Source organism: Spermophilus citellus (genome assembly GCF_964194105.1).
Source record: "Spermophilus citellus genome assembly, chromosome: 4".
NCBI lineage: Eukaryota > Metazoa > Chordata > Mammalia > Rodentia > Sciuridae > Spermophilus > Spermophilus citellus.
In genome coordinates, this window is record NC_138185.1 from 164,672,668 (window position 1) to 164,693,201 (window position 20,534).

The 20,534-nt window shown below is 43.6% G+C and overlaps 1 protein-coding gene across 2 annotated transcripts in view; it reads left to right on the plus strand.

Moving 5' to 3' along the window:
• Positions 1-6,220: 6,220 nt before the first annotated feature.
• Positions 6,221-20,534, plus strand: part of SUSD6 (sushi domain containing 6) — a 97,397-nt gene continuing 83,083 nt past the window's right edge. Inside the window, exon 1 of one of the 2 annotated variants that reach the window (XM_081292815.1) lies at positions 6,221-6,490. The gene's annotated coding sequence lies outside the window, so the exon portion shown is untranslated. The remainder of the gene's footprint in view (positions 6,491-20,534) is intronic. The other variant, XM_081292814.1, reaches the window with a different exon arrangement.

Below are 20,534 nucleotides of genomic sequence, written 5' to 3' on the forward strand. Positions count from 1 at the left end.
CATCTTCAAAATACTCTGACCAGCCAAAAAGGGACCTGACCCTCCTGGGCCAGCCAACAGGTCCTGGAGCCAAGAGCCCTTGTGAAGCATGGTGGCCCCAGTTTCCTCTGATAGTCTGAAGGAGGAGGCCATCCCACTCCTCCATTCACCAGCTGCTCAGAGCTAGCAGTACCAATCATGCAGCCCTCTTCTCACCATTAAATCACAGGAAAATGAGCCATCAGGGCAACTCTGAAGAAGACAGTCACCAAGGGACTGTGGTGTCCTATGCTCTGGAGCTGTGGGGTGGGTTTCTGACTGGGTCAAGAAAGGTCTCAGGTCATTAGCTGCCCATAGTCCCTTCATCCTTTCACCCAGGCTGTCTCCCAGAGTCCCTGCCCAACCCTTGTGCAAAGGTAATCAGTTTGGATGGCTCCCAGGTGTGTGTGCATGTTTGCGTGTAGCCAGAGCATCTGGCGTTCTTCTCCTACTGGGTCACCACCTGGGGACACAGCAGATGGCTGTTCCTTTTCCATCTTGGCTTTTCCTCATATAAAAAAATGGGGCCAACACGCTTACCCAGCTTACCTGGACTGTGTGTGGGATGAACCTGTTGCCAAAGATGTTTGAGTGTTTCAGAAGAGCAGAAGGAGCTGGGTTGCCCTCTCACCCACACCTGCAGACTGCGTGGCCTCCAGTGCACATTTTCCAGAGCCCAGCCCTTGTGCAAAGGTGACCCGTTTGGCTGGCCCCCAGGTTCCTTTTTTTTTTTTTAACTAGGGATTGAACCCACCCAACTTTTTTTGCAGGGGTGGGGAGATAGGGTCTCCCTAAGTTGCTACCTATATTGCTGAGGCTGACTTTGAACTTGCAATCCTCCTGCTTCAGCCTCCCAAATCACAGGGTCTCACAGGTTCTTGACCAGCTCTAAGGACTGGTACCTTGTTGATGATGCTGGCTGGAAGATTCCAGTAACTGCCTGAGCTTAGGATCTTCCTCTTCTGGAGAGGGAGCTGCCCCTGAACTCAGGCCGACTAAGCCCTGTCCGGCCCACCCATGTTGGACTCTGACTTGCTTAATGGGAAGGGTGGACTGAATACTTCTATCTCCCTGGGGTCAATTGAGTTTACTTTGAGGGCTGCCCAAGAAATCTTGAACTGAAAGAGAAACTCATGCTAATTCCTGGTGAGATCACACAAGCCAGTTACCTTCTCAGTGCCTTGACTTCCTTATAGGTAAAATTGAGGGGTCATAATGTCTCCTCATTTTGGGGATAAAACAAGCAGATAGTCGAAAAAAGCACTTTCAGGGAGATCAAGAGAAACATAAGGAAAATTTGGGTTATTTTTGCGATTTTTGTTGGAAATAGGAGGGGCTATGTGGTTTATTTGAGTAAGTGTGACCTTTAGTACAGACAAACAAGAATCAATTCTGGTTTTGCAACATACCTGCTATGTGGTTTTTGATAAGTCACAAACACCTCTCTGAGCCTCCCATGTAAATTGGTGTTGATGATACTTAACATGGAGGATTTTTGCCAAAACAGAGGCAGAGATTAACTTCCTACCAAGTACTTGGCACACAGTAGGTACTCTATAGATTATTATATGTAATAAGCATAGCAACAGAGGTACCACATATTTATTCTTTTCTCTCCCTCATTTCTCAAGGAATCAAACTCCTCCGTCCTGCTTGTAGGTGGTAAAGCACGCATGTTCCTTATTAGATTCTCAGGGGATGAAGAAGCACACCCTGCCTCCTGACTTCCTACAGGAGGGACCAACTCATCCTAGTTTGCTGAGACTCTTTTAGTTTTGCCACTAGAAGTCCCACATCCCTAGGACCCTCTCATCCCAGTCAAACTGGGATGGTTGGTTCCTCTACTTGCTCCCAGCCAGGGATAGGCTAACTCCTCTGGTGTTCTCCTGTGCTTAGATTGTGAGCCTTCAGATTTGTATTGGGGGCTGTGGGTGTAGCTCAGTGGTAGAGGGCTTACCTAGCACTCCTGTCTACTCCTCATAGGCCCAGGATAATCCCCAGTACTGTCAAAGAAAAAAAAAATTGTATCAAAGTTCAGGCATCTTAAATCCTTTCACAGTAAAGCAAAGTCTAAATAAATAAGTAAAAATAAAAAATTAGTTTTGGGGCTGGGGTTGTGGCTTAGTGGCAGAGTGATCGCCTAGCATGTTTGAGGCACTGGGTTTGTTCCTTAGCACCACATTAAAAATAAATAAATAAAATAAAGGTATTATATGCAATGACAACTAAAAAAATTCTTAAAAATATTAGCTCTGGTCTTAAAATTCATTACTAGGTATAAGTAACAGAAGACAAAACAAAACAAACAAAAAAATCAAGCAGGGTTTGGTGGTGCATGCCTGGAATCCCAGTGATAGAGAGGTTGAGGAAGGAGGATCCCAAGTTCAAAGTCAGCCTCAGCAATTTATTGAGATCTAAATAATCAGGCATTACCCTGTCTCAAAACAAACAAACAAACAAATAAATAAAAGGGCTGGGGATGTGGCTTGATGTTTAAACCCCCCTGGGTTCAATCCCTAGTACCCCCTGCCAAAAATCAATTATGTAGCTACATATTGTATGCTTCAATTTATACAAAGTGCTCAGAATAGGTAAATCTATAGAGATAGAAAGTAGATTATTAATTGGAATGGTAGGAAGTGGAAGGTAGAGAAGAAGAAGGAAGAATCTCCTACAGTTTCTTTTTGCAATGGTTGTACAACACTGGAAATATATTATAAACCATTGAATTGTACATTTTTCTTTGGGGAAGGGTAATTGAACCCAGGACCTCACACATGCTAGGCAAGTGCTTTATATCACTGAGCTCAATCTCCAGCCCTTTCTAGCTTTATTTGGAGACAGATCTTGTTACGTTCACAAGGCTGGCCTCGAACTTGTGAACTTTATGCCTCAGTCTCCTGAACTGCTGGGATTATAGTTGTGTGCCAAATTGTGCTGGCAAATTGTACACTGTAAATGAATAATTGTACATTTAAACTGTGGTCTGGTGGCATGTTAGTTATATTTCAGTAAAATTGTGCTTTAAAAATAGTTTTAGGGCTGGGGATGTAGCTCAAGCGGTAGCGCACTCGCCTGGCATGCGTGCAGCCCGGGTTCGATCCTCAGCACCACATACAAACAAAGATGTTGTGTCCGCCGAGAACTAAAAAATAAATATTAAAAAAAAATAAAATAAAAATAAAAATAGTTTTAAAGATTTTAGACCATTTTTTTATTTTTTATTTTTTTATTTTTATTTTTTAAAGAGAGAGAGAGGGAGAGAGATAATTTTTAATATTTATTTTTAGTTTTCGGCGGACACAACATCTTTGTTTGTATGTGGTGCTGAGGATCGAACCCGGGCCGCATGCATGCCAGGCGAGTGCGCTACTGCTTGAGCCATATCCCCAGCCCCCATTTTTTTTTTTTAATTAAAAAAAATCAGGGCTGGAAATGTAGCTCAGTGGTGGAGTGCTTCTTAGCTAGGTGGTAGAGCACTTGCCTAGCATGCGTGAGGCCAGGGTTCTATCCCTAGCACTGTAAAAAGAGAAAAACAACAGTTTCCTCTCACTTCAGAATATCTAAATCAAATTATTCTTAACACTCACCTTGGGATATCTCTTCAATGGGATAAAAATTATATCTATTCTGGTTTAGGAAGTACCATCCCCATTTTGCAGATGAGAAGAGAAAGGCCCCATAAGCAGAAGGGACTTTGGCTCTGGTTTATAAGGGGGCAAGTGGAACCTCAGGCAAGAGGGACAAAGGGCAGGGAAGAGGCTGGTGTGCCAGTGTATACTGAGGGAGTAGAGACTCACCCTGATGCTGACAAGGGAGAACAGAAGGAAATGCACACTGAAGTGTGAGGCTCAACCAAAGTACCACTCCTTTTGGTAAGTAGAGAGGGCATTCCAAGAAGAGGGAACAGCTGGGCACAGGCTCTGAGATGTGACAACAGTGGCTTGTTAGAGACCAGTAAGTGGTGTGGGGAGGCTGGAATCTGGGTATGTGGAGGGAAGGGAGGATTTGGGCCAGATCTTGGTTAGCACTGGTCTCTTGGTCCTAGCTGGGGAGTTTGTGGTACTAGGGATTGAACCCAGGGGCACTCTCCCATTGAGCTACATCCTGACACCCCGCCCGCCCTCTTTTTTTTTCCTAAGACAGGGTCTCATTAAGTTGCTCAAGCTGGCCTTGAACTGTGATCCTCCTTCCTCCTGCTGGGGAGTTTGATTTCATCCTGTGGACCTGGGTTTCAGGGGAGGATTTTAAGTAGTGATTAACAGCTATTTAATAGGGTCTCAGAAGCCATCTTGCAGGTTTTGCATGAAATCACCTGTTAGTGGTCAAACTGACTGTGGTGCAGAGTCAGCTGTTTTCCTAGATAATCTGACCTGCATGTTGATGCCTACTTTTTTCTCTTTCCTCTTTTTTTTTTCTCTTCTCCATTTGTCTTCTTCACTTATTCTTCCCCCCTTTCCCCTTGTTTCCTTTGTCCTTATGCCTTTCCTGAACTTTGCATGGGCCCTGGCCCTGAGCTGTTCCAGCCTGGGCACAGGTTTTGCTGAGCTTAATTCTGATATTTGCTTTTCAACCCCCTGATGGTCTGGGCAGTTAGCTCCACTAGAGGGAGGAAATGAGCAGGAAAGGAGGGTGTTCATCTTAAGAAGAAAGAAGGCAGAGCAAGGACCGTCCTAAGAGAACAAGGACCGTCCTAAGAGAAAGGTAGCAACTTGCTTCAGGTTGCTGTGGGGCCCAGGCAAGGGCTCTCTTGGGAATGTGTGTGTGTGTGTGTGCTGGGGAGAGGGCACCGTGCTTGCTTTGTTTGAGCTTCTTCAAAGATATACCCTGTTGATTCACAGCCTGAAAGCCTTTCTCAGAGGCCTTGAGGTGTTGTATTCTTGCCAAAGGGCATCTGGCAAAAGAAAAAAATAAAAATTTCGGGCCTGGGGGTGTGTAGCTTAGTGGTAGAGTACTTCCAGAGCATGCGTGAAACTTTGTTTTCCATCCTCAGCACTACAAGGGGAAGAGGAAAAAACAAACACATCTGGGAGGATAGGCCTGCCTGATCCAAGCTGCAGTAAAGGCATAAGTGTGTGGAGTTTAATGCGGCCTCTGCCACTGCTTTTCAAGGTGGAGTGCCACCTCAACATTTAAAAAATATATATTTATATATTTTTAGTTGTAGATGGACACAATACTTTTATTTATTTATTTATTTTTATGTGGTGCCGAGGATCCAACCCAGTGCCTCATATATGCAAGGCAAGCGTTCTGCCACTGAGCCACAATCCCAGCCTCCACTTCCACATTTATGAAGCACCTCTGAGAGGCAAGGTTCAAGGGCCTCAGGCAAAAGATAAGTTTGTCATACTCCCTGACCTCAAGGTGCCTGAAGCCTTGTAAACATAAGCCCAAGAAGCATCTGTAGTGAGAAGTCACCACCACATGACGTAGCCATACAGTGCACCAACTGCTCACATAGGATTTGCTGGAGTAGCCCTAGGAGGCAAGGCTCGGGAGGGGGAAAATAGCTAGGATCGTGGTGGGGTTCTAGCCTTGGCTCTGCCAGTCTTTGCTCTAAATTTCAGTTTCCTTAACCTTGAGATCCATCGTGTGCTTTTAATATGCCTGAGAGATCACTTGCTCATTAAAAGAGAAGAGTGAGGCTGACCCCAGATTTATTGAATCAGAATAACTGGTGGTGGTGCCGCATCTGTATTTCCACACCCACCCACCGCTCGAGGCAATTTTGAGGTTAGCAGGCTGCTCACCAGAGTTTAAGGAGTACTGCTTTAATAGGGGGATAATAACCTGCTTCAGAGATTGGTCAGGCGAGCTAACAAGGCAACGTGCGTAAAAGTCTTGTAAACCGAGAGCAGCTCACTTCTTTGCAAATGATTATTCAATTATTGAAATAATTCAATAATGGAAAATAATACCTAAATAATAATAACAGTACAACAACTGGAGAGCGCACTGCAAACTCTGTGCAGTCCGAGTAGTTACTAGAGGTGGTCCACACCAGCTCACTCAGAGGAACTGTCCCTTTAAGGCACCCCCATCGCGGTCTCGCCTCCCGTGGGGCGTCAGACCCGGCTGGCGACGCGTGCGTGCGAAGCCTCTTCGCTGGTCGGTCGCGGCGGCGCGACGCCGGCGCTTGTTGCGTGCGCGCCTGGCTCCGCCCCCTCCCCCCCTTTCCCTCCACCCTCCGCGGGGCCTCCCCCGCCCGCGCGGTACAGCTGGGTCAGTGACGCTGGCGCCGCCGCCGCCGCCGCCGTGTTCCCTTCTCCGAAGCCGGCGACCGCCTCGTTGCCTCCCTCCCTCTCGCCTGCCTTCTCCTCCCGCAGCGCCGGCCAGCGCAAGCTAGACAAGGGCACGCGGGGCCTCGCCGAGACCCGAAAGGGTTGCAGGCTCGCGCAGCGACGGAGTGGATCCCGCGGCGCGGAAGCTGCGAGTGTCCCCCTCCCGGAGGTCTCCGCGCCGCTCCCGGGTGAGTTGTCACCGTGGCCGGGGCCGGCATTGTGTCGCTGGCGCGCCTGGCCGGCTGTCAGGGGCGCGGGTGGGCGCGCACCGCCCGGATGGAAGCTGGTGGGAGCCCTGACCGTCTGCTCCCCGCGACGGCCTGCTGTCACCCGGTTGTGAGCGGCACCGGCGGTAGCCCCGCGCCGGCTTGGCTCGGCCCGGCCGGGTCCGGCGGGACTGCGGGGTGGCGGTGTGAGGTGTACCGGGCTGAGAGGGGACCGGACGGCTGACTGGAGGTCGGGCACTTGGTGCCCGCACTCCGGGCAGAGCCAAGAGGGCCAGCCCTCTTTATCGGGTCGGTACAGAGGGGTAGGCGGAGGCCCTCTTTTTATTACTGTTACTCTTTCCTTCCCTCCGAGTAAAGCTGCAGGTCCTGCGCTGGGCAGGGCAGACTTAGCGGAGGTGGATTTCCTGAGGAAATTGTGGAGTCGCCTGTGCGTATGCGTGAGCCTTCTGGAGCCCCTGTGCCTCTCATCCGCTCTTTAATCTAAAAAACTTTTCTTATTATCTGGGCTGAAACTCATCAAAGCCACACTTCCTGTCTGATTTTTTTGTTTTGTGGACATACATATAGACTTCCCTTTTTAGAGACTGGTTTTTAGAGACTCCAAATATTAGTGTGAGTCTGACTCTCCCGCACGATGGTGGCTCTGCAGCTGCCAAAGTGGAAAAAGTTACCTGTAACGCGATTGGGAGGGCAGATGGTAATGGGGACTGTAAGACTGTAAGGAGAAAAGAGGCATCAAAATCAAGTATTTGGCTGGTTCAAGGGAAATTCATCTTTCAGCAAAGAGGCCTAATGTTGCTGTTGCCACAGAATTTTTTCTCGATGGCAGGCAGCGTGCAGGGCTCTGTTGCTCTTGCTAACTGGGGTTGTTTGTGCTCTCTACAGAGGTGGGGAAGATTACCCAGTTCAATTTAACCACATTGAAGGTGTTTACTTCCTTTTTAGATCTACAGAGTAGGGAGTTTGTCTTTCCTCCTTTTCAGTGATTAGTGCACTTCTTTACTGTTTGAATCCCTTTGGGTTAAAAAATATGTATGAACTTTTTCTGTCTTGGGAATTCCACACCCAAATTGTCACCATCTAGTGGAGGCTAGTAGAGACATGCCCTTGGCACTGAGTTCTGAGTGTTCTGAGCTTTGCATTTTTTAGTTAGATGCATATTCAACAAGAAATGAAGATTTTTCTTATAGTTGGATATTTTCCCCCCTCAGTTAAGGAATATTTTCATAGAGCAACAATAATAGCAATAATGTGGAAAATTTTTTGACTTACTGTGTGCCAAGTTTTTGCTGAGAGTTTCGCTTTTCATTCTCATTTAATAACAAATTTTTGAGGTGACTATTGTCTCCCCATTTTTTTCAATTGAGACCAAAGCTAGACAAGTTAAATAACTTGCCCAGGGTCACAAAGAGATTTTGGAGACTTTCTAGAACTTTCTTGCACAATTACTTCAACCCGTTTCTGAGATTATATATATCCTTAACACTCCAAGATACACATATGGTATATTTGTACAACACTTATTCATTTTCACAAGTATTTAGGTGATAACAGAATGTTTGCCAGACACATTCTATACTAGGTGTTGGGATACTGCAGTGAATAAGACAGAACCCAGTCATGTCCTCTTGGAGCTCACTAAGTCAACTTATTTTGGTTTATGTTGTTTGCTTTCCTTAATGGCCCTTTGCTGCTTAAGAAACTTTTGCCTGATAAGTTAAATAGAAGACAGTATCAGTATGAAGCATGTAGATGGGATTCTGGTCTATAGAGTGAGTTCTTGGATACTGTAATAGAAATGGTATATGAAACATATCCTCACCTGCTACTAAAAGGTCTCAGGTCTCCAGGGGATCAGTGTTTAAACCTGAGAACAAAGCCACTATCCAATGACAGAGTTTTACTTAATTGCAGAGGCTAGCCTTCTCAAAACCCAGAATTTATCCCACTGAAAGAAGAGGAAGATAGGTAGAATAAGGTGCTACATGCAGGCTAGCAGGTGAGGAGACCTCAGCACTTTGCTTGGTTTCCTGGCAGGTGTCCATGGTGCTGTGATTGAATTTGTGCTCTTATGTAATGGTGCATCTCCTGGCAGGGGATTTCCTCCTTGGCTGTTGCTGGGGCAGCAGTTCCTGCTGCTCCCCTCCCCCTCCGCACATACACATACATTTATTCTCCTAAGGTAATAATTCACCTGGCTTCTAAAAGTAAGACTTCTTTCAAGTTTATTGTTACTAAGCATTGTTTCACTTCTGCAAGCTTGTCCATCCCACAGATAAAAACTTGCCTTTTGTTTCAGAAATTTCCTTGTGTTCTTGATCCATATTCTTAGCTCTCCTGACAACCAGGTTACTGCTGGTATCCTCTGTGGACTCAGAAATACAGCAGCTTTACAAAACAAACAAAAAGGGAGGAACATAATATTCCTCATTGCAGCAACAGGGGAACTGGGAGAATAAAACACTTGCTGGTAGAGAGGAAAAGCCAGAGAGCACAGGCTCTTGTCTTTCCCTTCTAGTTCCCCATTTACCAAGGGACAATTCATGAGAGACAGTGGCTGGGCCATTTGCAGATCCACTGGGCCAGGTTGCATAACTGCCATACAGAGAGCATTTTACTGAACTCCTGAGCTGACATGCAATCTCCAGGCTGAAGCTGACAAGCAGGATTCATTTTCCCTTCTCTGTCTGCTTAGACTCTAGGGAATTCTTGTTTGGGGAGCATTCTCTCAAGCAGTAGGAGAATGATGAGAAGGAACAAATAGAGAAAGAATTCTGTGGCTTTTTTTTTTTTTTTTTAACTGTTAAAGCAAACATGCTCTCTTGCAGACATGAGTATTGAGGATTAGGACATTTGGGTTAAGGGAAGCACTTAAATAAATGCATGTGTGATGAGAAGAACACCCCCCTCCCCAGTTTCTCTTCAAATTCTATAGTCCCTTTTATGTTGGTTGCTGTTAACAAAATACCTGGAGAATCAGGTAATTTATTAAGAATACAAGTTTATTTGACTCACAGTTTTGGAGACTGGGGAGTTCAAGAGCTTGATGCTGGCATTCTGCAGCATCCTAGGTTATCACATAGTGAAACACAGCAATCTTGATAGCTTGGGTCTCTTCCTTTTTTTAAGCCACTAATGCCATCATGGAGGCCCCACCCTCATGACCTCATCTGCACCTAATTACTTTCAGCTACCTACAGCTTCCTGTCCCACCTTCAAATAGCATTAACATATAAATTTGAGGTTTAAGATTACAACACTTGAATTTTTAGAAGACACATTTAAACTAGAACACCTGTACACCTCACTGTAGTGAAGTTTCATTTAGTGGACTAATCTTTTAAAAATTCATGTTCTTAAATTGTGTTATCACATCATGGGATACTTAGAAACTAGAGCAGTGAGAAATATTGCCTGTAATGTGAGAGGGCTGTTTCTCTGTTGATGGGAGCAAACGCTGTAGCTTGAGGTTGAGGTTGGGGTTGGGGACTTTGTGATGGGTATTTGAGGCTGTTAATAGCTGTGGATCTGAGATCCAGGAAGCAATCAGGCAAGCCTTGGGGTGACTGCTTTCAAGCATCAAGGTCTGCTCACTGGACCCTGGCTCAAATTCAGTGTAATCATTGTTCCCTTGGATGACTGTAAATTCAGGAGTATTGTTGTGTATAAACCTTTTATGTGAGAAGGTAGAGGTTCTGGTAGGCCCTGTATATTCTTCCTTCTTGTGCTCATGACTGTGTGTACGGTTCCCTTTTTCTTTCGCTTTTATTTATTTATTTTTTGGCCTAGAAACCAGCAGCCTCTCATCCTGGTTCTCACTTGGGTGTGGAAGTCTCTGTGCTGTAGACCTCAGCAGCAGCACTGGGCTAGGTCACTGCATCTGTGAAAGGCCAGCTGTGCTACTGTCAAGGTTGGGGTGAGCAGTATCTCTGAAGATACTGGGTATAGTAAGCAGGAAGTGCAACTGCAGCGAGATCTGAACTGAGAACTAGAATCTGGTGTTGCTTGTGATGTATTCTCCCTCCCTGAATTTTATATCTTAAAAAAGGAAAACAGCCACCCTTAATATCTGAAGGCTACATGCCAAGAATTCATGCAATACTCCCGAAACAGGATATTACTGAAGCATTTTCTCAAGCAGAAACAGATGTAGTTCCCCGTTACTGTGGCCATTGTTAGTAGATCCTTAAAATTACCTGAGAGTGTGTCCCCTAATGTGTACGCTCCCACGCATGGCAGTATTTCATTTAAATTTTTTTTTTTTTAATAGAGCCCCATTTCTTGATTTGGGGAAGTTAGCCTGGGATTCCTGATGACAGTAGTAGATTGTCAGTAGGCTTGCAGTCTGCATAGGTGGTGACTGACAATTCTTTATTACTCAAAAGAGAATCTTCTACAGTGAAAAATTAAATGATTTAGGATTCTTTTCTCTTGAAATTGGAGATTGGAAACAAAATCTCAGAGAAGAGACATGAATAGGGACTCTTTCCCGGCCTCATCTTAAGTACTCTTTCTTAAGGAGGAGAAACATCTATCTAATCTTTCCAAATACAACTTAGTTGCCAGCAGTGACTTGTCTTCTCCCATAGAAGTTTAAGATCAGAGTGTGGAGCTGCTTAATTCCTCCCCCTCCCCCCCAGCTAGAAGGATTCAGCTTCTAACAAGGCCAGTAAAAATGAAACTGGCTTCTGGGACTGGGCTGTTTATCCTTCTTTGGGTTGTTCTCTGTTGATCTCGATAAACTAAGTGGGTGGAAGTTTGAAAAAGAACAAGATGGTTTTGCTTATTTTGCATTTTAAATTGTAGTAGTCTGAGCAAACTGATTGAGGGGGATTGGATTCTCCAGTGACATTGTTTTCAAATCTTTGATGCAGAACTTTACACATCAGTGAGAATTGACAGATCTATCAGTGCCTAAATTTTGTGTACATATACTACTGCTTTAAAAAAAGAAAAAGGATCCTCATTCTTAAGCCTCATTTCTATATCATGTCATTGTGTTTTACAGGGAACTTTACCATCCCCAATTTATAGTTCTTAAAGCTTTCTTTGTGAAAAATTTCATGCCAGGGTTCTATGCACCTGTTTTTGCTAGTCTGGGAAGCCAACCAGCAACGTAGGGAGGAGAGAGAGACCTTAACTGCAGTAAAAATGCAGGGCTGATGGAAAATGCTCTTTAGCACAGCTTTCACAGGCTCTCACAGGTGGACCTTTGTTACACCTGAGGTTAAAAAATACAGATCAGGCTAGATACCAAGAGGAGCAGATGGTACTGCTGAGTGTGTCATTTCCTCTACAGGATCTACCCCTGAGTGATTTTATATCATACCAACCATCTAACTAGAATAATGCAGCCGTGTGTCTTCTTTTGCCCTTGTCCTAATTGGAACTAGTGTTCATGATCAAAAGCAGGTCTTCCTTTCCCTGCCTCAAGATTTCTACTAAAAGCTCTTGAAAATGTACACCTATAGGTCACCTAATTATTTTATCAGGGAGTCAAAATGGTTCTACTCTGGAGAGACATTTGGAATAGGGCACATGCCCTTTGTCCAACAAGATAGTCAAAAACAAAGAACTTGAATTATTTTTTCTGGGTTTCTGTATCTGTTACCAAGCCCAAGTATTAGTCTTTCCAGAAAGCTCCCTCGAATGTGTAAGTGTGTGTGAATGTAGTCATAACTTTACTGCCAAATTCACTGCCCCAAATTTTGGGATTTGGAGCAGATCCTGCCTGTTAATACAACTTCTGTTCCCAAGTCCTAGGAGTTTCAAAAGGCTAAGTGAGGTGACGTGACACTCTTATCTGAAGATTCAAATTCTTGACTGTAGGTATCTAGTTGCTACCAAAATTCTTGCACAACAAACCAATTATGTAAAAAGAAACACTGTAGACCCATGAGATGTTAAGAGTTGGCAGAATGAGACTCAGGGGATTGTTTTATTCTACCTTCTCATTAAAAAAAAAAAGAAAGAAAGAAAGAAAGAAAAATGGGCTATGAATGCTCAGAGCTGACTTGTCTGAGTGTTGAAAGGACCAATGGAAAAGCCAGGTTCCACATTCCTAGTGCTTTTTTTTTTTTTTTTTTTTTTTTTTTTTTTTTTTTTTTTTAAAGAGTGAGGGAGAGAGAGGGAGAGAGAGAGAGAGAATTTTAATGTTTATTTCTTTTAGTATTTGGCGGACACAACATCTTTGTCTGTATGTGGTGCTGAGGATCGAACCCGGGCCGCACGCATGCCAGGCGAGCGTGCTACCGCTTGAGCCACATCCCCAGCCCCCTTTTTTTTTTTTTTTAATTGGTTGTTCACAACATTACAAAGCTCTTGACATATCATATTTCATACATTAGATTGAAGTGGGTTATGAACTCCCAATTTTTACCCCAAATGCAGATTGCAGAATCACGTCGGTTACACATCCACAATTTTACATAATGCCCTATTAGTAACTGTTGTATTCTGCTACCTTTCCTATCCCCTACTATCCCCCCTCCCCTTCCCTCACATCTTCTCTCTCTACTCCATCTACTGTAATTCATTTCTCTCCTTGTTTATTTTCCCATTCCCCTCACAACCTCTTATATGTAATTTTGTATAGCAATGAGGGTCTCCCTTCATTTCCATGCAATTTCCCTTTTCTACCCTAGTGTGATCATCTTGTTTCTCTTTCTCTGGGTCTGTCCCATGAAAGAGAACTGTGAACCTAACAGAGTTTGTGGTTCATATTGTTTTGAAAAAAATTTGTGTCTTTTCTGTGATTGTGGTTTTGAGTTGAATAGTTGAGATACAAAGGGAATGAGTCTTTAAGGTCAGTTTGTCTCAGGGAGAACTATTCTGGCTCTTTTTGGGTGGTACTGGGGAATTAATTAAACTTGAAACTTTTGAATGTGCCAGGCAAGTGCTTTACTACTGAGCCACATCCTCAACTCTTTTTTTTTTTTTTTTTTTTGGAACCAGGGATTGAATCCAGGGGCTCTTAATCACTGAGCCACATCCCCATCCCTTTTTATTTTTTGTTGAGTCAGGGCCTTGCTGAGGCTGTCTTTGAACTCTCAATCCTCCTGCTCAGCCTCCTGAGCTGCTGGGATTATAGGCATAGGCCACCATGCCTGGGTCTTTTTTTAATTTTTATTTTGAGACATAGTGTGTCTTCTTTTGCTCTTGACCTAATTGGAACTAAATTGCTGAGGCTGGCCTGAGACTTAGGATCTTTCTGCCTCAGTCTCTCGAGTTGCTCAGATTACAGGTGTGTGCCACCATGTGTGGATTACTGAGAACTATTCTTAAAATGGGTGCAGTTGTACCTAGGCAGGGCCTCTTAACTATTTTATCTCTATGCTGTGCTGCTTTGCAATTCAAAGTACCACCTGACTTCAGGCCAGTGAGATATGTTCTCTGCCATTTTTCCCTTTGGGTCCCTCTGGCCCAGGTGGGACAGAGGCAAGTTCAAATGAACATCCTAGGCATAGTAGTATTGTTGAGGATTGTCGGAGAGACAACAGGAAGCCATCTGGGAGAGCTGATTCTATCCTCCACCCCCACTCTTGCTTCCACTTCACCCCACCCAGCCCCACCTAACCCCTTGAATAGAACAAAACCCTCTCAGTTGCAATTCTTACTTCCTCAGGCTTATTTTATGTGGAATCAGCCACTCACTCAAATGCAGTGTGAATGCACATCTCTAACTGTATGTTTCTAAGTACTTAGGAAGGAAACAGGTCATATATGCTGGCCTTCCTTATCCCCGAAAGCCAGTGAGCACAGTTTTGTGTTCAGTGGGTGCTGTTGTTTCATTTGGCATGCTTGAGACTTTACTAGAGAATCAGTGAATGGAATATTGGCTGGTCCACTTCTTTATCAATCTTTAATTTTCCATCCCGCCTCCAGATAGAAACTCTGCCGTGGGAAGGCCATCTCCCTCCTTGTTTCAGTCCTGTGGGGATTTTGCTTGTTACCCAGGATGACAGCAAGAAAAACGGGCTGTGGGTTTCATAAGAGTTCATCTGGCCATCTTTTTTTCCCCTTTATATGCACCCTCAAGTCATGATAATTTGTGAGTTGATTATCTGGTTGGGCTCTGATGCTGGGCTGGTGGGAGGTGAGTAGATGGTTGCTGCAGAAACCAAAAGGAAGTAAATCTAGTCATTTGTTTGGCATGTCTTTAGTGAATGCCTGTTCTGGGCACTAGGTGTACAGGTGTGACAAACAACAAAATGGGCACAGTACTTGCCTGCATGGAGTTAGTGGTCTGGGGAATACCAGGGGCTAATTTGAGACGGTGCTGGAGGATTCTGCTGGTGTGGTGGTGCACACCTGCTATGTGTAGTAGACTCTTAGCCTGACTGCTCTGGCTTGTGCATGACTTCTGTCCACTAAGCCTGCGGTCACCCTGGAAGGGACAAGGATGATTGAAGAACTGTCCCCTTAGCAAACAACTTTCCATTTTCTGGAGTGAGCCAGTCTAGGAGTTTGGTCTGTCCTGAGGATTCCTGCTGTTCAGCTTTGCTTAACCAATCAGATTTTAATCCACGAGTGTTTGGAGGCCCTGAATATATTTTTTTCTTTTTCTTTTGAATTAAGGGAGAAAAAGCAGGTGAGAACTCAACAGTTGGAAAGTAGACAGTAGACAGGATGAATAGCTTGAATTCTTAAGGGAATCCTTTCTCCTTCTGTTATCTCCCCCAACCTTCAGTTTTAGATATGAATATTTATTTGTGAAATCTCTTTTCCTGTTTCTTTATTTCTATGACTTTATAACTCCTTGGGGGCAGTTAAGGGCCTGAGCTCCCAATAGACATAGGTACCCCTGTATTTTACCTTTCTGGGCAGCTATGTCTGTGGTAGGTCCAGGTTTCAGGCTGACATTGGAAGTTCCCTAAAGTCAGTGACTGTCTTGTTCACTTCTTTGTACCCACTTTTCAGTTAATAGGTTGATTAATAAGTGATCAACCAGGTGTAAAGTCTGGGAGGGCAAGTTGACACTGAGGCGCTGAGTCTTTTTTTTTTTTTTTTTTTTTTTTTTAGAGAGTGAGAGAGAGGGAGAGAGAGGGAGAGGGAGAGAGAGATATTTATTTTTTAGTATTTGGCGGACACCACATCTTTGTCTGTATGTGGTGCTGAGGATCGAACCCGGGCTGCACACATGCCAGGTGAGCACGCTACCGCTTGAGCCACATCCCCAGCCCAAGGCGCTGAGTCTTGATGGCAAGGAATGAAACAGTGGTATTGTTGATAAAATTTTAAAAAGGAAAATATTTGAATGGAGACTTGGTTTGAGTGAAAAACAAATACAAACAAGGAGGTAAAAAGCTGTTGGAATTTGCCAAGTTCATTCTGGTGGCAGGAAAAGAAGACTGTTTAGGAACCATGGTGTTGGGAAGTGAAAGAAAGAGGAGATGTTAGAAATTGTCCAGAATGTTTTAACCAGATCATAGACAAACTGCAGTGCCTCTTAAGTGTCATGGTGAGAATACACCAGAGAGGCATTTCTGCTAATTTTCATGTACAGATCTTTATTTCTAAAATATTTTAGTTTTTTTAAAAAGCCTCAGGAGGTATCAGTCACTCCCTAAAACCAAGTTACACATTTGCCCCTGCAGTTTGGAGAAGTAAAATATATTTGATGTCCAGCATGAATCCACTTACAGGCAGTGAATATTAATATGGGATGGCTCCTTTCTCTCTTTGTTCTTCAGCATTGAACTCTTTTGGTGGCACTTCTGTTATTTATGGAATTATAGAATATAATTGTGTGAGTCATCAACCCCTTTGATGGCTTGTGTATGCTTTTTTAAAAACACATCTTTGAAACAGGAGCTGTTCTGTACAAATGCTGATATGTATTTCTAAGAATTCACATGAGCAGTAGTAGAATGAAGAGCCTTTGGTGTTAGTGTCACCATCCATCAATAGACGAGATATTGGTAGTGTGATGTTAAGGTGACAAGGTGAAGAATTTTTCCAGCAATGCATCTGAACCTCATTTGTTAATTGAACAAGTATTTATTGAATGACCTCTACCATATAGTTATCTCCCCACTGTGATTCTTTGCAGTAGACAGTTTAATACTTAATTATACATTTTTGATTTGTTCTCCAAAGTTTTGGTTAGTCTTTTCTCTTCGTAAACTTCAAACCCCTTGAGGATGATTTAAGTTTCTTCTGTGTTTAATATGCAGGCTGGATTTCTATATTAATATCAGCAAAGATTTCTTCATATTACAAAATGCTTTCACTTAAGACATCTCACAAATAACAGGTGATCTTCTGCAACTGTGGGTTCTGAGTCTGCAGATTCAAGCAACCTTGAATTGAAAACTTTTTTGGGAAAAGGTTGTGTCTGCACTAACCAACGTGTACAGACTTTTTTGGGGGGTCATTATTCCCTGAGCAATTTAGTGTAAAAACTATTTTATAGCATTTACATTATATTAGGCCTTATAAGTAATCTAAAGATGATTTAATATATATGGGAGGGTAAGTGTAGATCATGTGCAAATACTACACCTTTTTTTTTTTTTTAAAGAGAGTGAGAGAGGAGAGAGAGAGAGAGAGAATTTTTTAATATTTATTTTTTAGTTCTCGGCGGACACAACATCTTTGGTATGTGGTGCTGAGGATCGAACCCGGGCCGCATGCATGCCAGGCGAGTGCGCTACCGCTCGAGCCACATCCCCAGCCCTACACCTTTTTATATAAGGGATTTAAGCACCTGCAGATTTTTTTTATCCATGGTGATATTGTTATCCCTGTGGATAATAAGAGGATAATTTTAGTCCCATATTTCAAATGGGAAAAAGAAGATCCAAAGTTGGCAAACAGTAGGTATTTAGCAGCTACTGTACTTGTATAGTAGAGATGCTGAGTCATCTGGGGCTCAAACACTAAATCAAACATTTGTAGCTCATACTAGGAAATGGGGAACCTCTAGGGATTGCACACATGATAAACTCACTTGCTGAGAAACAGCAATATAATAACAGTAGTTCCTTTCCTATTCCCCCACCACTATCTTAACAAAAATCAGTATGCTTTTGTGTACTTATGGGACAAAACTGAATGTCTACTAATTTTTTTTTTTTTTTTTTTTGGCACTGAGCATTGAACCTAGGAGTGCTTTACCACTGAGCTGTAGCCCCAGGTCTTTTTTTATTTTTTATTTTGAGACAGGCTCTTGGTAAGTTGCTGAGGCTAGCCTCGAACTTGGGATCCTTCTCTCTCAGCCTCACAAGTTTTGGGATTACAGGTGTGAGCTACCATTCCAGCATACATGTATAAATTTTAAATGGCGGTCTTCTTATCCTAACTGAGGAAATGTGTTCCTGTACAACATAAGAGGTCTTTATTTTTATTCTTTTGGAGGAGGAGGGAAAGACCATAGGGACAAAACCTTTTTATCCAGAAACGTGTAGCTGACAGATTATTAGAGGATCCAGATGGAAGTAGAACAGCAGGAATTCTGAGTTCCTTGGTGCCCAAGGATTGTGCCATGGGAATTTTGAGCAGCTTTGGAAGCTTACTCTGAATCAGGCATTGTTGGAATCTTTGTCCTAATTGTTCTTCTGCAGGTGTGTTCTGACTTAAGCATCAAGGTGGGTCTAGGGCCCACTCTTGAAATGCCTCCATGCTATTTCCAGATGGAAACTGTCTTTGCATCAGAGTCTATGGGCTCCCAAAGATACTTCCTTGCTTTTGCTTTTGGCATCAGGAGCCCAGTAGCTCCTATAGGCCAGGTTCCTCATTTTTATTGTATTGCTCTTTTTTTTTCAGATCCCCAAGAAGAGCTTGTGTAGACACTGAAGAAGTTAGCAATGGAGGGACTGCCTCACCCCCTGGCAGCTTAGAGCTGAAGGACTGTAAAGCAGTGCTAATGCTCTCGGGCAGGGATGTGCTGGGATGGTCTGTTTTTCCCATTTAGTTGGGAGAGTGGAGGAATAAGGCTGGCTGGGCCTTGCAGTTTACCCATTCCTATGTCCAGTGAAAATGGACAGAAGTGGGTACTTAGTTGGAGCCAGTAGCTAGCTGGTAGTGGGCTTTGAAATTAGAGTGATCCTGCTTTCAGCCTCATCTCTGCTGCTTACCAGTTATATAACCTTGAGCAAATTTAACCTCTTTGAGTCTCAGTTTTATCATTTGTAAAATGGAAATGGGGTGTTAACACTACCTATTTCTAGAAGGGTAGCTACCAAAATATTAATGATTATCTGGGTAGGGAATTCTTTGTTGTGAAGATAAGGGGAATTATAACTGCTTAAACTTCCTTGTTGTATCATTTGAATTTTTTTACCTAGGATTTGGCATACAGTAAGTGCTCAGTAAATTTTAGTGTTGTTACCTTCATGACTATGCTTGAAATGTGGTGGGAGTCTTTAAAGTTACTGAAAGTGAGGCATAACATAATTAGGTGACACTTTAGAGGCCTGATGTTGGGTTATAGCAGAAGTGGTGCTTGATATCCAGTCAGTGCTTGCTTTGTCAGAGTGGAGGGTGGCAAACCCAGAAGTCCCAAAGGTGTGCATGTAGTAGTCTGGCCAGAGTTGCAGACTTGGAATGCAGCAGAGCACTGCTGATCTGCACAGAGGGATTAACAAAGGTCAGTTTGGTGGGGTGGAGGCCAGCCTCAGGACCACATCCTTACCCTGCTTTCCAGGGCAGATGGACCACATCCTGAGTGACTAAGGGAGGGGCTTGTTTCTTCTCCTTTTTCTTCCACATCCTTCTGTTTGGTAGGTGACAGACTCCCTGCCACAGCTCTTGTTGTGATTCAGTTCTCTGAATTGTCACATTCGGGACATTCAATTCTGGCCTTCTCTGTGAGGCTGTCCCTGTTGCTGGAGGACACCCTGACACCCACATTACAGGAACCTGTGCATTCTTTCCTTCCTTTATCCTGGCAGGCCTGCAGAAGACAAGTACAGCTTTTCTAGGGGAAGGCCTCCCTCTCCATCCACTTTGGTGCTACCATGATGGCTGACCCACTACAGTGACCATCTGCCTGTATTTAGGGACTGAATGGTGGAGCTAAAGACATTCTTGGTAAAAATATGTTCTGAACTTCATTGTGGAGTTCTGTATGTTCACATTTGGAGAAGAAAAATCTTTGAGTGGTTTTTACCCAGTGTTGTTTCCAGAGAAGAGATTTTCATCCCCAAATACAGCTCTGGAGTCAGAGCCAATTAAGCCCCAGCTTCCCACCGTGGGTTTTTACAGTTCACTTCTCACCCTTGCCCTTTCTGTTCTTTTCATATGAGGCATTTTCACATTTGCCCTGTTTCCTTCCTCCTTCACAGGGGTCCTGAAATACTTACCAGTTAGGGAAAATACAGACAATATAATGCCAAAAGTTTTGCCAGTCTGTGCTGTGAACTCTACGAAGGAGTGTGCAAATTTTTATAGATTCTTGCTTTTGATTTCTTTTTTTTTTTTTTTTTGTATTGTTCATCTGTGTTTCAAGTACACCCTTTGCCAAATTTGCTTATAGCAGTGGTTAGCCAACCCTGTGGTCTATTTTTCTTTGGATTATCTTCTCGTTGTGGGTATTGGGTTCATAGTTCATTATTTCCCAGCAGGATCTAAAAAGTTTAGGGGTCTACCCTTGAGTCACCCACCCTTTTATACGCAGTGCTAATCAGGTGACTGTACCCCACTTCTGTTGGGTTGGATCTTAAAAACTTCCTGGAAGGGACCTTCTTTCTCTTAACTAATTGCAAAATAAAAATCTTTGGGAGAGAAACCACCCACCTCTCGTGAAAGCTCCTCAAAAACACAAGTTGTTCAATACCTTCATCATGTTTCCCTAGTATTTATCTGGGTTTTGAAGATAGTTTTGCTTGACCTAATTCTGGTTTTAAGGGTGATGACTGAAAATTTTGGAAGAAGTGATTTTATAAAAGAATCGAGTTCTGTATTTATTTTAGAGCTAATCATGGGTTTGCAGGAGCAGCTTCAGGACACCAGGGAGAGAAGCATGGCACACTGCCTTAGAGCTGTCATTAAGGATGTCACCTTT